The sequence below is a fragment of the Dendrobates tinctorius genome, unplaced genomic scaffold (genome assembly GCF_039654945.1).
Source record: "Dendrobates tinctorius isolate UK_male_01 unplaced genomic scaffold, ASM3965494v1 ptg000083l, whole genome shotgun sequence".
NCBI lineage: Eukaryota > Metazoa > Chordata > Amphibia > Anura > Dendrobatidae > Dendrobates > Dendrobates tinctorius.
The window spans coordinates 26,818,130-26,835,000 of NW_027361751.1; the positions used below are offsets into that span (position 1 = coordinate 26,818,130).

Consider the following 16,871-nt stretch of genomic DNA (forward strand, 5'->3'; position numbering starts at 1 on the left):
TTAGAATCTTTACAGTATAAATTGAAATTTGTTTCTAGACTTTGCTTTTTTTGTTAACGGGAACCTGTCATCAGTTTTGGCCGATATAAGTTATGGCCACCATCTTTCAGGCCTGATATACATTATTCTGTAATGCTGTATATCTGTCCCAACCCAACCTGAAAGAGACGCGGTGGTCCGGTCCAAGAGGTTTCGCTCTTCCTAGTCTGGCGCCTCCCATCTTCATGCGATTGCCGTCCTCCTGCTTGCTTCATGTCGTGCTCCTGCGCAAGCATACTTCTCTGCCCTGTTGAGCACAGAGCAAAGTACTGTAGTGCGCAGGTGCCGGGAAAGGTCAGAGAGGACCAGTGCATGCGCACTGCAGTACTTTGCTCTGCCTTCAACAGGTCAGAGTACACCAGCGCAGGAGCGCAATGCCAGGGAGACTGTGCGGATGATGCAGGGATGCTTCATCCACATGAAGCAAGAAGGAGTCAGCATTACAAGAAGATGGGAGGCACCAGACCAGGACCAGCAACTCCCATCGGACTGGACCACCCCGCAAGTGAGTTTAATAAGTTATATTTCTTCTCTTACAGGTCGGGTTGGGGGCAGATATACAGCATTATAGAATGCTGTGGATAAGCCCTGAACGGTGATGGCCGTAACATATAGGCCAAAACTGATGACAGGATCCCTTTAATCACTGAATTAGTTTTTAGCTTATGACTTTTATTTCTGACATCTGCTTTACAACTGGGTGGACTACATTCCACAGTTCCTTTGCATTTTGTTCCAAACACAGCATTTTTTATGTCACTCCACAAATTCTCTATCAGACTGAGGTCTGGGGATTGGGTTGGACACTTCATAATATCAATCTTTTTGGTCTGGAACCAGGATGTTGCCATTTGCTGGTGTGTTTGGGGTCATTGTCCTACTGAAACACCCATTTTAAGGGCATTTCTTCTTCAGAATGATGGAACATGACCTCTTACAGTATTTTGATATATTGAATCTGGTCCATGGTGCCTGGCATGCGATAAATGGGTCCAACTACAAATTATGAGAAGCATCCCCAAACCATTATGCTTGCATTTCCATGTTTCACAGTCTTTTCAGTGTACTGTAGCTTGAAATTAGAGTTTTAAGTCATCTCACAAACTGCATCCTTTAGACCCAGTTAGAGAAATCTTGCTCTCATCTGTCCATGGAATGTTGAAGAACACTTCCAGTTAGTGTGTGCTTTGTGAACTGTAACCTTTTCAACACTTTTTTAAGCATTAGTACTTTATGAGGGTTTTTTTTTTTAAATAGCTTGGCTTTACCTCATTGTCTTCTGATGGTTGCAGGACTCACAGGTAACTTAAGATCTTCTTTGATCTCCCTGGAGCTGATCGTTGGATGCTTCTTTGCCATTCTTGTGACTCTATGATCTATGAGGATGGTAGTATTTCTTTTCATACCACGTTTAATGAGTTTGTTTGCCATTTTAAAGCATTAGAAATCTTTTTAGCTGAGCAGCCAATTATTTTCTATACTTCTTTAGGTGTTTTCCCTCTCCAATCGACTTCCTGATCAAAGGTCTTTCTCCTTCGGTACAATGTCTGGAACGACCCATTTTACTAGCTGAGCATGGGCTAAAACCAACATGTAAAACCTTTGCTGCCATCCTTCTTTAAATATGGGTGATAATTGACACTTGTTTCTTCACAGAATAAATTGTGCTCTGCACTGCTAGAAAATTAGAACACCCCCCTTTCAATAAATGAGTAAATTACACCAAATTAGCAGCACGTATGTCATAACTGTTGATTCTGTTGGTTGCCCGTTACTCACCTACACCGAGTCATTCATTTGTATTGCATGTTGTATGATGTTTTCTGCTGAAAACAGAAATTAGACAAGGTAGTGATGTTCGACTGCTATTATTTTCCACATACGGTAATTATGTCTTTGTCAGTCCCGTAGACTTTGAATAGAAAGGCAGAACACATATGCAACCATCCCTCCATCCAACATGAAACACAGGATTCTCGTTCCGGTACTCTAGCAGTTATTATCTATAGGGGATATCTTATTATACCTGGAAAACCCCTTTAAGGCAAACTATAAATGAAAGAAAACAGAAACAAATAAAGATGTACAGAAATATAGCTGTAACAGTAAAAACATCATAACAAACAATATCAGATGAAATGAACCGAAATCGCTTTTTTTTTCACAACTGGCGGCAAATGACCACTTTGCAGAAATATAATATACAGCGCGTGTAAAAGCGACCGAAGATTTTGCTAAGAGATTTTATCTGAGAATCCATAATACTTCATATATTCTGGCAGGTAAAGATCTAACACTAAACCACCAGTAATATATCAAATATACACCTTGAAGGAAAGAGATAATAAAAATCAAACATAAAAAAATAAAAATTGCTGCTGGAGTGTTTAAGACTCTTAGATCTATGAGCTTAACCAGGAATGAAAACATCAGAAAATAGGGGGAAAAAAATCAGACTTTTTATTTATTTGTACAGCATAAGCTGTAACGTTTTGTTAAAATTAAGAACAAAAACATGTAATATACAATAGAGTTAAATCATATTTGGATAGATATTGGTGGGTTTTCTATAAAATATGCCATCAATGTCCAATTGAAAGAATTATGACTGTTGTGACTACCACAGTTTGATAGAATGAGGTGGCCACAGTGCTTGGAAAAAAGTGTGCCATTCTGTCTACTTGGCTTGGCTTATTCCAGGCCGTAGCATAATTGGCAGAGATGATCGGATCGTTCAAGAGGGAAATCAAATTCAAGTCCATGCGAATTCGAATAGTTAGTTTCAATGCACAAGAATCAACCAAACAAAACGTTGCCTGGAAGCATTTTACACATTGTTGAAGAGTTGGAGCTAATGACGAGAGGTGCAGCGCCAAATGGGCTTCCACATTATATCCTGCAGGTATAATAATATCATATGGTATAGCATAGCTAATCATGGGGGACTATAACAGACACTATAAAAGATGGGGGCCAGCCAAGCTGCACAATTTTATGCTCTTACATACAGCATAAGGACAACTATGTAATATATTTCATCAGAGAAATCTGCTTTTTTTCTCTGCCAAAAGATAAGTCATTATCAAAATTCTCAATTCTGTGGTAAAATCTGTATTAAGTGAAGACAGACTTTCCCATCACTGAGATAGGAGATGGCAGATGCTACCGATATGATTCTATGTAGATAGGACGGGGAGGAGGAGAGAGGAGCTCTGCCTGTAGCTCCTTCCTCCTCCCATCTACATACAATTTCTTTGGTAACATATGTCATCTCCTATCTCAGTAATGTGAAAGTCTGTCCTCACTGAAAACAGATATTACCTCAGAATTGAAAATTTTGATAATGACTGATCAATTTTGGCAGAGAAAGAAGCAGATTTCTCTGATAAGATACAGTTGTGTGAAAAAGTGTTTGCCCCTTCCTGATTTCCTATTCTTTTGCATGTTTGTCACAATTAAATGTTTCAGATCAGTAAACATAAAAAACGCGGTTTTTAAATGAAGGTCTTTATCATTAAGGGAAAAAGAAATCCAAATCTACAGTGCCAGCACCAATTGCGGGTGTTTATCCTCTCTGATGCCGCCGTCAATAGTGACAGAGACATCGAGGGGCATCATAGAGGGAGGGAGCTGGCACAACGAAATCACGATCGCGTTGTGCCGATGGACTCCATGGTGACTCCAAGTCGAAAGATGGCCACGGGGTCACTCAGGGAAGGTGGCCTGCTAGCTCCTGCAGTAGTTGACATGCCTCCTCTCTGTGTGAGAAACACTGATCTAATGCCCTTCAATACAAAAGAATAGCAGAGTATTAGGTTGCCATTACACTAAGCGACGCACCAGCGATCCCGACAATGATACGACCAGGTAAGGATTGCTGGTACTTCACTAAATGGTCGCTAGTAAGCCGTCACACAGATGCAGATCTACTCAACAATGCAGCAATGATCTGGCGATCCGTAAAACAACCTCGGCGATCGTTGGCGATCGTTGGTACCTTGTCACACAGCAGCTATTCTGACAACCCCCGCCTGCGTCCCTGAGTTCTGCGTCGCCAACGAGGTCACTCGTTGGAGTCAAACACAGCGATGCATGCAGGCCAGCGGGACACCAGCGATCAAAAAATGGCCCAGGACATTTGAGCACAATCAGCAATATCCAGCGGGGGGGCCGGTTGCCGCTATGTGTCACACATAGCGAGATCGCTGGCGAGGTCGCTGTTGAGTCACAAAATCTGTGACATTTCAGCGATCTTGCTAATGATCTCGCTATGTGAGACGGGGCCTTTAGATCAGCCATCAGATCAGGGGAAGTTGATGTCCCATCTTGGGACAATGTAAAATAGTAAAAAAGAAATTGCAAAAATATTATTTTAAAAATCACAAAATAAAGACCAAAAAATAAATAAAAAACATGATTCCACTAAATACATTTATTTATGTAAAAGCAAAAATAAACAAAAATATGGACACATATTTGGCATCATTACTTCTGGAACTACTCTTCTTATAAAACTGTCTCAATAGTTAACCCTTCAGTAAACACCATTAAAAAAAGAAGATAAAATATGAGGCAAAAAACTATGCTTCATCATCACACCGGAATGAATAAAACGCAATCAAACACACAAATGTAAATAAAAATAGTTTCTCTGAAAACATCATTGTGTCCCGCAAAATACAAGCTGAATTATGGAAAAATTATAGCTATCTAAATATAGGTATGCACAATAAATAATAATAATGTCTTGTAGTGTGTGACAGCAGCCAAACGTAAAAAACTATGTAAATCTGATATCGCTGTAATCGCACCGGCTCGAAGAATAAGGTTGCCTAATCACTTATATCGCACGAAGAGCTGTTTAAAAAATAAATAAAACCAATTCTTCAACTGTTGATTTGTTCATTCTCTCTCCCAAAGTTTGCAGTAAGGCTTGGCACATGGTTATCCTGTACTTTATGCTGAGTGCTTGCATCGGGGTTTCCATCTAAGTCTCTGAAAAACGTGATTCAGACAGAAACCCTGGCAGTAGATTTCCTATCATAAGGCAGATGGAGTCAATGCTCTTACTCCTGTGCTGATTAAAAGCACTTCACCTTCTTTTTAAATGGTGAAATTTCTTTTGGCAGTACAGGGGTTAATCTGCCATGTTGAGAGCTCTGGGAGCTAGGGCTCTCAGCTGAGCACGGTTAGCCACTCCTATCTCCTATTTAATCTGGGTATTGACTGACATATCATCAGAGTTAGCTTTTGCTGCATGGCTGGGAGAATAGTAGTTGGTGATTATATGAGTAGGTATTTGATGGGTTTAGCTGTGGCTGTTGCATGGTTTAGTCAGTGTGATAATTCACTTTTCTTCTCCTACTTTGGTTTTACCTCATCCTCTACTCCCCAGTGCATTCCTCTGTTATATGTGAGTGTATATTTGTGTGCCTGGTATTTTCCATTTCTCCTGTTCGTACTACCTTGTTCGTCTGGATGGTGTACTACAGCTCACAACTACTCCTCTCTTCCCTGGGTGGGGGAAGGGTACAGATGGAAGGCAGATTCAGGAGATAAGGCACATCTTCACCTTCAAAAGTAACCTGGGGAACAGGGCGAGCTTTGGCACCCCCTAGTGTTAGGAACACGGAAGGAGCCCCTGGTCATGAGTCATCCGACAACAGAGTTGTGACAATTATATAAGTGCTCAGCATAGAGAGCCTGTGGAGACACGGGGGTCAATGGACCAGGGATCACCCAACTGCATGCCTGCTCTCCCTTTAATATGGGAAAAACGCTACTTGGACAACACAGGGTGAGGGTAAAACAGTGTGGTAATGCTTTATTAAACCACAAAAACAGGCATATAACACGTAGAACAGTCCCAGCAAAATACCCCAACATGGTGCACATTACAGTCTCTTCCGCTGACTCTCCGAGATAATGGCAGCTGTTGCTTCAGAGCTCCCAGGGCCGACTACCCCACCTGTGGCATACATACAGAGGAAGTAATGACAAGCTTAGGAAGATGACAGTCTATTCAGATACAAGGCCAGTTGACCAGAGGGTCACAACCTGGCTTCTCCGAACATCTCCATGGAGCCAGGCGACCAGCGGGTCCCAGTCCTGACTTTCTCCAAATGGGTCCATGGTTCAGCGCTGGTCAATGGAGCAGATCTGTGTTCTTCCAACCGGGGCCGAAGTCCCCTAGGTTGTTTCCTGTAGAATGAATGATCCATGTCCCTCCAGATGGAGTGATGATGTATTGGAAGCAGTGCTGTAGGGTCCCCTGGATGTTTGGATGTCTTGATAGAATCTCTGGCTATCTCTCTCTGTCTGGAACAAATTTTGGTGCCATTTTTACCCATTTTCCAGAGTGTAAATTTAAAATCAGGAGCTAAAATAAAATTTGGGTAGTAAAAATGTAATTATTTTTTCTTCACTGCCCAATGGTATAAAATTCTGTGACACACATGTGGTGTCAATATGATCACTGCACCCCTAGATCAATTAATTGAAAGGTGTAGTTTGTAAAATGGGATCACTTATGGGGGTTCTTCTACTCTGGCATCTCAGGGGCTCTATGAATGTGATATGGCACCTTCAAACGAGTCCAGCAAAATCTGAACTCCAATATGGTACTTGGTCCATTCTGTGCTTTGCACTGTGCCTCAAAAGTAGTTTTTGATCACATATGGGGTATCAGTGTACTCAGGAGAAATTGCACAACAAATTTTGGAGTCCATTTTTTCCTGCTATACTTGTGAAAATTAAAAAAATTGGGGCTAAAAAACATATTTGTGGGAAAAAATATATTTTTTTCAATTTCACAGATCAATGTAATAAAATTCGGTAAAGCACCAGTCGTGTCAAGATGCTCAACACACTTCTAGATAAATTCCTTGAGGGGCTTATTTTTCAAGATGAGGTCACTTGTGGGGGGTTTCCACTGTTTAGTCAGATCAGGGTATCTCCAAACGCATGACACCTGTGGAATATTCCTCCAAAATCTGAGTTGCAAAACGTCACTCCACCCTTTCTGAGCCCTGCAGTGCGCCAAAACAGTAGTTTTCCATCACATATCGGATATCTAGGTACTCGGGGGAAACTGCACAACAAATTTTGGGGTCCATTTTTTCCTGTTACCTTCAGGAAAATAAAAAATATGGGGCTAAAAGAACATATTTGTGGGAAAAATAAGTTTTCATTTTTATGGATCTACGTTATAAACTTCTCTGAAGCACCTGAGGGTTCAAGGTGCTCACCACATACCTATATAAGTTCCTTGAGGTGTATAAGTTCTAAAATGGGGTCACTTGTGAGGGATTTACACTCTTTAGGCACATCAGGATCTCTCCAAATGCGACATGGTGCCCGCTAATAATTCCAGCAAATTTTGCATTCAAAAAGTCAAATGGCACACCTCTTCTGAGCCCTGCTGTATGCCTACACAGTAGTTTTCCTCTACATATTGGGTATCGGTGAACTAAAGAGAAATTGCACAACAAGATGTATTGTGCACTTTCTCCTGTTACCCTTGTGAAAATTATAAAAAAAGGCTAAAAACATTTTTGTGGGTAAAAATAAAATGTGATTTTTTTTTAATGGCTCAACATCATAAACTTCTCTGAAGCACTTCGGGGTTCAAGGTGCTCATCACACATATAGATAAGTTCGTTGAGGGGTCTAGTTTCCACATGCGGTCACTTGTGGGGGACTTCCACTTTTTTTGACACATAAGGGGCTCTCCAAATGTAACATGGCACCCAGTAATGATTCCAGCAAAAATTTTGTATTCAAAAAGACAAATGGCGCTCCTTCCCTTCTGAGCCCTGTCATGCATCAATCAATAGTTTTCAAAGAAAAAATAAATATCCTGATCCAGATAGGGTATCAAACCATTAAATCATATATAATCCCTATAAACTTACGTTATTTGTTATGAAGTTAAAATGACCAAAAACAATGGTTCACACAAAAAGTGCACACACAAAACAAAAAACAAAAAGTGTTCCAAAAATGCCAATAAAATGGGGGTACTCTAGAAGTCCCTCTTATATCCACTAGGCTCTCGCCTTCCTGACTGTGGAGGTTGGCACCCTAGGGGGGAACGTTGTGGTGTCCCCGCTCAACGATGGATATCCCTAGGAGCCCTGTTGTGCCCTTCAGCCACTAGGGGAACCTTTCTACCTGATGTGCTAAAGGAGCCCCTGACAATAGACATAGACCAATATTATATCTGTGAGAGGACCCTAGACCCCAATGTTAAAATAAATAGAACACATAAGGCAATTGGTGACAGATATATAGACAAGCTTTTAGACCTTCCACAATATAGTTTGTAGATAGCAAGGGCAAGGGGTAAACCTCCATTAATAGCCAGATTCTCAGTGGAATTGGTTTCTAAGCAAGCAGTTAGTTCCCAAAAACACTGCAGACACTAAACGCTGCTGTTTTGACAATAAACTGTTGACACAGATAATAATATCATACATCATTATGCATGACAACTCAATTCCAATTCTACACACTCTGCTCAGATGATATATCCAAATCTATACAAGGATACTAAGATCCCCAAGTGCAATGATATCAGCAGTTAACTTTACACCCTGCATAGTGTGTACGAAAAAAATTCCCAGATGTCCAGCAAAGTGACCATGCAGTTATAAATTGTAAATGCATAGGGAAACACTGCATGTTAATGCCATATAGACAATGGTACTCATCTTTTCATTCGCCAGCTGCCATAGATAGCTTTGCGCCTCAACATGTTTCACCTCTTGCGGCTCATCAGAAGGCCAGATAGAAGGAAAACATGTGTCCTGATCTGGTGTGATCTATCAATCAAGATGCCAAATCTCCCTCATTTTAAATACAACGCCATACTCGTTGTAAATGCCCACCAATCTGATTACTAAATATTAGTAGCGCAGTTTCTTTAGATTTTCTCCTACTGCGCATGCCCTGGTTGGAACGCAAGTGTCAGATAGCCACAGACACGTCAGTAAGGGGGCTACCACATTTGAGGGGAGCAATACCAAAACAGAGATGGCAGAACACAAGGGGAAGGTATGGAAGAAGAGGAACGGGAGGCTATAGGGGCCGCATGGGGGTGTGACAAGTTCCCCTCCTGACGCCCAATATGGCATCAGCCTCGGCTTTACCCTCCTCTTCTGACTCTTTTTTGGAGAAAGGTGTGAGAATAGGGTACCGTCTCAGAACCCGATTCCAATAACAAGGGGACAAATAATTAACCTGTCCTCGCATGTGCTAACAAAGGATGAACATAATGTCCTGTTAAGAGGTCTCAATTTTGTATCGACTAATACATTTAACTGCTTTCAGTGGGTCAAGGACCTCAATTTGTTTTGTAGAAAGCGTAAGTGGAAACATTTTTTTACACACAATAGTCGTGAAGAGTGTTATCGGGTAGAAGGGCTCCCCTAGTGGCTGTAGGGCACAACAGGGCTCCTAGGTATAACCATCGCTGATGGGGGCGCCACATCATTCCAACCTCCACAGTCAGGAAGGTGAGAGCCTAGTGGATATAAGAGGGACTTCTAGTGTACCCCCATTTTATTGGCATTTTTGGAACACTTTTTGTTTTTTGTTTTGTGTGTGCACTTTTGGTGTGAACCATTGTTTTTGGTCATTTTAACTTGATAACAAATAAAGTAAGTTTATAGGGATTACTAGTTGAAGAGCCTGGCGCTGCCCGGGCATAGTAACTAACTTTGGTTAGTTATAACAAATTATAATGATTATATATAAATATATATATGTATAGCCCCGCCCACTCAGCATAGCCACATTCACTATAATATCCCACAACATCCCATCAGCCAGTGCTTCCGGACTACTACCCCTAATATCCCACATCGTCCCGTCAGCCAGAGCCTCCGGACTACTAATATCCCACATCATCCCGCTAAAGCCACCGGACTACTACTCCTAATATCCCACATCATCCTGTCACAGCCGCTGGAATACTATCCTAATATCCCACATCATTCCCATCACAGCCACCAGATTATCCCATATCATCCCGTCAGTCAGAGCCACCGGACAACTACCCCTAATATCCCACATCATCCCATCAGCCTGGGGTCAGAACCAGAGCACTGAGTGGAACGGTCCTAATTTCCATACTGGGGATCCCTTTAAGAGAGGCCTGGAGTCAGAACCAGAGCGCTGAGTGGATTTGCCCTGACTTCCATACCAATGATCCCTTCAATAGAACCCTGGGGTGAGAATCAGAGCGCTGAGGGATTTACTCTAACTTCCATACCAGAGATCCCTTTAAGAAAGCCTGGGATCAGAACCAGAGCGCTGAGTGGATTTGCCCTGACTTGCATACCAATGATCCCTTTAATAGAACCCTGGGGTCAGAATCAGAGCACAGAGGAATTTACCCTAACATCTGTACAGGAGATCCCTTTAAGAGATCCTGGGGTCAGTACCAGAGCATTTGAAGGCAATTGCCCTGACTTCCTTACCGGGGATCCCTTTAAGAGAGAACTGGGGTCAGTAGCAAAGTGCAGATTAGATTTTCCCTCACTTCCATACCTGGTATCCCTTTAAGAGGGGCCTTGGGTCAGAACCAGAGCGCTGAGTGGATTTGCCCTAACTTCCATACCGGGGATCCCTTTAAGAAAGCCTGGGATCAGAACCAGAGCACTGGATGGATTTGCCCTGACTTGCATACCAATGATCCCTTTACTAGAACCCTGGGGTCAGAATCAGAGCGCTGAGGGATTTGCCCTAACTTCCATACAGGAGATCCCTTTAAGAGAGCCTGGGGTCAGTACCAGAGCATTTGAAGGCAATTTCCCTGACTTCCATAACGAGGATCCCTTTAAGAGAGACCTGGGGTCAGACCCAAAGCAACCAATCAGAGCTGAGCTTCTTTTGAACAGCTCTGGTGAAATGAAAGATGCTTCGTGATTGGTTGGTGACACACACATACATACATTCAGTTTTATATATATAGATATATGATTTAATCAATAGTTTTCACCCACATATGGGGTGTCAGCATCCTCAGAAGACATTGCACAATAAATTTTGAAGTCCTTTTTCTCCTGTTACACTTATGAAAATAACAATAATTGGGTCTAAATTAAAATTTTTGTGAAAAAAGTTAAATGTTCATTTTTCGTTCCTTTTTGATATGCGGTAAACCACATCTAATGTGGTGTACTTAATTATTTGCACTAAATGTCCAGCTGGGGGTCTGTATGTAAGGGAGACAGAGCAAAAGCTTAGAACAGGGATGAATGCTCATTGCATCTCAATGAAAGAAAAAAGAATAGATTTACCTGGTATCCCTGATCACAGCACCATGGACATGAAACTACTTGTTTTAAAAAAGATAACTTCAAATCTCAGAGAGACAGAAGGATCTTGGAGTATAAACTTATGACAACCTTTGACACACTCAGTGCAAGAATGAACATGTCTCTTGGATTTATGTCTTTCTACATCAACTAAGGCTGGTTTCACATTCGCGCTTTTTAAGCGCACGCACGGCCGGGGGTAGCTCCGCCCCCGAGCCGGCTCTCTGCCCGGCGTGCCCGCCCCTTCCTTGTAGCGCCGCCTCCTAGCGCACAGCGGCGCCTGCGATCGGCGCACCCTATCTTTAGCATAGGGTGCGCAGATCGTGCGCAGGCCGTGCGCTAGTTGCGCTTTGACCTGCGCTGCGCACTTTTGACGGTGCGCCGTGCGCGCCAAAATCAAACTTTTCGGATTTTGGCGCGCACGGCGCACCGTCAAAAGTGCGCAGCGCAGGTCAAAGCGCAACTAGCGCACAGCCTGCGCACGATCTGCGCACCCTATGCTAAAGATAGGGTGCGCCGATCGCAGGCGCCGCTGTGCGCTAGGAGGCGGTGCTACAAGGAAGGGGCGGGCACGCCGGGTAGAGAGCCGGCTCGGGGGCGGAGCTACCCCCGGCCGTGCGTGCGCTTAAAAAGCGCGAATGTGAAACCAGCCTAAGGAATTTCACTCCTCAGACCTTGTGGGGGCATCACAGCACTGAACCAGACCACAATCAGAGTACAATAAAACTTTCACACTCCTTATCTATGAACTGTTCCAATATTTAAGGCCACAACTGTTTATCCCTCTCCCATAATAATAGTTCTGCTTCACGTCACTTGTCTTAGTTCTGTGCCCTGTTGTGTATAAATATGTGATTTTCAGATTTTGTGTTATTCTATGCCTAATGAGAAGACCTAAGTAGTCTGGAAAGCTTGCAATTTGTTACCATCTTTTCAGTTAGCCATAAAAAGGTATCAACCACTGAGGACTCTCAAATCTAAATATTTTTCAATTTTTTGCTTCCACATTCCATTAATTCTTGTAAAGCATCTGAAGGGTTGATAAACTTCTTCAATGTGGTTTTAATCACCTTGAGGGGTGCAGTTTTTAGAATGGTGTCACTTTTGGGTATCTTCCATTATGTAGGCCCCTCAAAGTCACATCAAGTGTGATGTGGCCCTTAAAAAAATGGTTTTGTCAATTTTGTTTTAACCCCTTTTAACCCTTCTAACTTCCTACCAAAAAAAAACTGTGTTTCAAAAATTGTGCTTATGTAAAGTAGACATGTGAGAAATGTTATTCATTAACTATTTTGTGGCACTTAACTCTTTGAGTTAAGGGCATAAAAATTAAAAGTTTGAAAATTTCTTACTTTTCAACATTTTGGCCAAATTTCTGATATTTTCACAAAAAGATGCATCTCATATCAAGCAAATTTTACCACTATCACGAAGCACAATAAGTCTTGAAAAAAAAATTTCAGAATCGGTGGCGTCCGTTGAAGCACTCCAGAGTTATTACCTCATAGAATGACCCTGGTCAGAATTAAAAAATTTGTCCTGGTCGGAACGGTGGAAACAGGATTCATAGAATCGTAGAATCGTAGAGTTGGAAGGGACCTCCTGGGCCATCTGGTCCAACCCCCTGCTCAAAGCATGATTCGCTAAATCATCCCAGTCAGATGTCTGTCCAGCCTCTGGTTGAAGACTTCCATTGAAGGAGAACTCACCACTTCTCATGGTAGCATGTTCCACTCATTGATCACTCTAACTGTCAAAAAGTTTTTTCTAAAGTCTAATCTGTGTCTCCTCCCATTCAGTTTCATCCCATTGCTTCTAGTCTTTCCTTGTGCAAATGAGAATAAAGATGATCCTTCTACAATGTGACAGCCCTTTAGATATTTGTAGACAGCTATTAAGTCTCCTATCAGTCTTTTCTTTTGCAAACTAAACATTCCCAAATCCTGCAACCTTTCCTCATAAGACAGGGTTTGCAGACCGGTCACCATTCTGGTCGCTCTTTTCTGAACTTACTCCAGTTTTTTAAAATGTGGTGCCCAAAACTGGACACAATATTCCAGATGAGGTCTGACCATAGAGGAGTAGAGGGAAATAATGACTTCACGTGATCTAGATTGTATGCTTCTGTTAATACATCCTAGAATTGCATTTGCCTTTTTTGCTGCTGCATCACACTGTTGACTCATATTCAGTCTGTGATCTATTAGTATACCCAAGTCTTTTTCACATGTGCTGTTGCTTAGCCCTATTACTCCCATACTGTATATGCTTTTTTCATTTTTATTGCCCAGATGTAGTACTTTGCATTTTTCCCTGTTAAAAACCATTCTGTTAGTTGCTGCCCACTGCTCCAGTTTATTTATATCTTTTTGAATCCTCTCTCTCTTTTCTCTAGTATTAGCTATCCCTCCTAGCTTTGTGTCATCAGCAAATTTAATCAGTTTACCCTCAACTCCTTCATCTAAATTGTTGATAAAGATGTTGAACAATACAGGGCCCAGGACAGAGCCCTGTGGTACCCCACTTGAGACATTCTTCCAACTGAATGTGCAGCCATTTACGACCACTCTTTGGGTCCGATCACTAAGCCAGTTATGAATCCACCTTACAGTTGCCTTCTCCATTCCATACTTAGTCATTTTTTCAATAAGGATTGTATGAGATACTTTGTCAAATGCTTTGCTGAAGACAAGATATACTATATCTACAGCATTTCCTTGATCCACCCAATCAGTGATTCCGTCATAGAAGGAAATTAAGTTAGTCTGACATGACCTATTAGTTACAAACCCATGCTGACTCTGTTTAATCACTTCATTCTTATCCAGGTACTGACATACATGTTGTTTAATAATTCGTTCAAAGATCTTTCCTGGTATAGAAGTCAGACTCACTGGCCTATAGTTGCCTGGGTCCACCTTCTTCCCCTTTTTGAAGATGGGAACAACATTTGCTCTTCTCCAGTCTTCTGGGACTTCTCCTGTTCTCCAAGAATTTTCAAAGATTATGGAGAGGGGTTCAAAAATTTCTTCTGCTATCTCCTTCAGTACTCTGGGGTGTAATTCATCTGGACCTGGAGACTTGAATTCATTTAGGTTAGCTATGTGTTGCCTCACTATCTTTCTGCTTATAGATATCCTAGATTCTTCTATTCCCTTAATAGGACAGTGAAGAACAGTTGATGTTACATTTCCTTTCTGAGAGAAAACAGATGCAAAATAGGAATTTAAAAACTTCTCAACATCCTGTCTTACCATTTCATCATTTTCATCCTGTAAAAATCCTATAGCATCTTTGACTTTTCTTTTACTTTTGACATATCCCCAAAATCCTTTATTATTGCTTTTGACATCTCTTGCAAGTCTCAATTCATTGTCAGCTTTAATAATCTGATTTGTGCCCTGCACGTTCTGCAGACAGCATTATATTCTTCTTTAGGTATGCCTCCCTCTTTCCATTTTATGAACATTTTTTTCTTCCTTTTTAGCATGTGCTTAAGTTCTGTGTTCATCCATCCTGGTTTCCTTAAATGCTTCCTATTCTTCCCTCTTTTTGGAATTGTTAACAATTGTGCTTTGAGAATTTCATTTTGCAAGATTTCTCATCCTTCCTGGACATTTTTGTCTTTAAGGATATCCAGCCATTGGATCCCTCCAATTCTCTTTCTGAATCCCTTAAAATCTGCCTTTTTGAAATCTAACCTTGACATCTGAGTCTTCACAGGTCTTCCTCCTCTAGTTATCCAAAATTCTAAAATAGCATGGTCGCTACCTCCTAGGGTCCCAGCCACTTTTACCTCCTCAACCATTTCCTCCCTGTTTATAAGGATTAGATCCAAGGTAGCAGTTCCCCTTGTTTTCTCCCTTACCTTTTGGAAGATAAAGTTGTCAGCAAGAGAGGATAAGAATTTCCTTGACCTGTTAGTTTTGCCTGAGAGAGATTCCCAACAAATGTCTGGATAGTTGAAATCTCCCATGACAACTATGTCATATTTTTTGGAGAACTTGGCCATTTGATGCATAAAGAGTTCATCCATATCTTCAGCTTGCACAGGCGGCCTGTAGTAAATGCCTACAATGGTGTCCTTTCCATTGTTCTGTCCTTGTATTCTTACCCAAACTGTTTCCTCAGAACTCCCAGTCTCTGAAGCTTCAATCTCTGTGCAGATATATGCATTTCTAACATACAATGCGACACCTCCTCCTCGTTTATCAAGTCTGTTTCTTGCAAATAAGTTGTATCCTTCTAGTCTTGTATTCCAATCATGTGTATTGTCCCACCAAGTTTCAGTGATTCCAATGACATCATATTTCTTTTCCTGTGTTAGTAGTTTCAATTCTCCTTGTTTGTTGCCCATGCTTTGTACATTAGTATAGAAACATTTTAGTTTGTGATTGGTTTCTCTTTCTCCTATATTTTTATTAATTAGATTCTTTTGTCTTTGTCCTTCCTTTCCACTTGTAATAGCAGAGTTCTCAATAGCATTTGTCAGGTGTATGGCTTTTTCTGGTCTTTTGCTTCCCTTCCCATGTTGTTCTAGTTTAAAGCTCTCCTGATGAGTGTAGCAAGACGACTTCCAAATACATGTTTTCCAGTCTTCGTAAGGTGCACCCCATCTCTAGCAAGTAGTCCATCGTAAAGGTAATTCACTCCGTGATCCAGAAATCCAAATCGTTGCTGACGGCACCATTGACGTAGCCAGGTGTTCAAATGCAGAATCTTATTCCACCTCCTTGTTCCTTGGCCATCCACTGGGAGGACGGAAGAGAAGACCACCTGCGCTCCCAGTTCTTTCACTTTCTTGCCTAAGTTTTCAAAGTCTATGCAGATGGTTTCCAGGTCTTTTCTTGCGGTGTCATTTGTCCCCACATGTAGTAGCAGGAATGGTTAGTCATCTGTAGGTCTGAAGAGTCCTGATATCCTGTCAGACACATCTTTAATTTTTGCACCTGGAAGACAGCACATTTCTCTTGAGGTTATATCCGGTCTGCAGATTGCGGCCTCTGTTCCTCTCAACAGGGAATCCCCCATAACCACCACTCTCCGCTTCTTCTTCACAACATTTTTCTTTCTCCATCCAGTAGGATTCTGATGGCGTACAAGGTTGCTGTTTGTGGGCAAAGTCTTATCCTGATGTATTTCTTCGTTTTCCTGCGTGAGAGCCTGGTACTGGTTCCTGAGAAGTATGGGTGCTGACTGCCTCCTGATCCTCCTGCTTCTCTGGGTCACGTTTCCATTCCTCTGTTTCTTCAGGTGCACTTCGAATTTCTTCTCTTTCTGTAACATGAAGAGATAATTCTGCTCTGTCTAAGAACTCTTCACCTTCCTTAATGATCTTCAACGTAGCTAACCTCTCTTCGAGATTTTGCAACTTTTCCTCCAACAGGGACACAAGCTTGCATTTGTGGCATGTGAAGTTTGGCTTTTCCACTGGTAAGGCTAGTTTCACACTTGCTTTTTTTTGCAGCGCGTTTTTCCCGCAAAAAAACGCATTGAAAAAACGCATACAAA

General features: G+C 41.7%; 1 long non-coding RNA gene across 1 annotated transcript in view; it reads right to left on the bottom strand.

The window, feature by feature from the left end:
- Nucleotides 1-614: 614 nt before the first annotated feature.
- The window catches only part of LOC141097236 (uncharacterized), a 23,672-nt gene continuing 7,415 nt past the window's right edge, over nt 615-16,871 (bottom strand). Inside the window, exons 2-3 of the long non-coding RNA XR_012233895.1 lie at nt 1,819-1,865; nt 615-1,716 (exon numbers count right to left, since the gene is read on the bottom strand). This is a non-coding gene — a long non-coding RNA (uncharacterized lncRNA). The remainder of the gene's footprint in view (nt 1,717-1,818; nt 1,866-16,871) is intronic.